Below are 1,654 nucleotides of genomic sequence, written 5' to 3'. Positions count from 1 at the left end.
CCAATATTTTGTGTGGGTTTATTTGTTTAAATGTGTGGTGGCATCCAGCAGGAATACGGCATGTGCCTGTGCGTTCGTGTCCGAGGAGGGTGAGGAATGCCCTGCCCGAACGCAACTGTCCAAACACATCCCCGTCAGCTGTCTCGCCCCTCTCCTGTCAAGACGAAATAACTTCACATGGATTTATTTATTTATTTCGCCACGCCCCGGACCATCATCTAGCATCGGCTTTGTCGTGCATGTCCCTCCGCTGCCCTAAAACTAAGAAAGCACTCTGCAAACTAGTGCGGGAACCTTCAGGAGGATAACAAGAAGGAAGGAAAGAAAGGCTGCCAGAAAACACCTCGCCCTCCTCTTTAATCATTTCATTTTCCTGCTGACAGGAAGCACCTGCAATCCATCTTCCCATCCGTCGTTACGGGTGGCGTAAATGTTTTAGGTAGATTTAATTAATTGATTTGGTGACTGATGGCTAAGAGCATTTATTACAGGGGCACTCGATTCACATTTGCAAAAACGTGGAATAACATTCTTAGATTGTCATTATCGTCCGAGCCTTTGACGCTCCAGGGTTGTGCATACCTGAAGCAGCAACTAAAAAAGTCAAATCCTGCAACTCGAGCATTTCTAAATTCCTAAAGTGCGAATGTTCCCTAAAAGGTTGTCATTCCATTTTACAGTTCAAGACCTGCACAGTTGTTCTGCTGGTGTCTGAGGACCTCGTGCTGGAGGAAAGGCCAGGAAGTGAAGTGGTGGGGCCTCTGACTTGTGTGCTCGCGCCGGTCGGCCGCTGAGATACGACTGCTGTAAGAGCACGAGGGATTAGCAGCGCAAACATTGATCACTGATAAGCTGCTAAAAGTGGCCATGCATCTTGTCGCCGATATTCTTCCTCGCGGCGCCCAACTGAGCCCGTTTCTTGACGTAAAACAACACAAAAGAAGACACACTGCACAAATGAAATCCTTGTTTGACATAGTCAGCTTAAATCCCACCTCTGACTAAAACAAGCCATCACTATTAGTCAAACGAGATCAAAGAAACCAGCTGAACAGGCGGTGTCTTCCAGTCAAAGATGGGAACAAGTAAAACATTGATAGTGGGGAGAAAGATGAAGAGGACGAAGGTGGGGGGGGGGAAGAAAAGAACTAGAGTTGAGATAGGTGGAAGACTAATGGTGCAGGGACAGATAAAGAGTTGGGGAGGGTGGGGGGGGCAACCAGACTGCCGGTTCCCTCTGAGGAAAAGGAACTGGCAACCAGTTCAGAGTAGAAGCAAACATCTTCATCTCAAAGCCTGTGGAGCAATAGATGCCCGGGACAAATCAGCAAGTTTCACAGGTTTTTTTTTTATTTATTTATTTTATCCTGCATAAAAGACAAATACCAGCTTCAAAAACTCTGGTCTCCCCCAGAGCACATGAGCAGGGGCTGGTTCCTCTGGGTTTACCATATCGGTCTGTGGATCGATCACAGAAGAAGAAGGAAAAAAAACTGCATTTCAAAGGGTTGGGGGATCCACCGGGTTTTCCTTTATTTAAAAAAAAAAAAAAAAAAAAACTTGAACAAAACAGACTAGAACTCAGCAACCCTGCAGACACTTGTGGCTCTGGGGGTCCCAGGACGCTCAAGTGTTCTCAGCACCCATAAGAGTG

Source organism: Takifugu rubripes, chromosome 2 (assembly GCF_901000725.2).
Source record: "Takifugu rubripes chromosome 2, fTakRub1.2, whole genome shotgun sequence".
Lineage (NCBI taxonomy): Eukaryota > Metazoa > Chordata > Actinopteri > Tetraodontiformes > Tetraodontidae > Takifugu > Takifugu rubripes.
Note: the sequence above shows the minus strand (reverse complement) of the source record.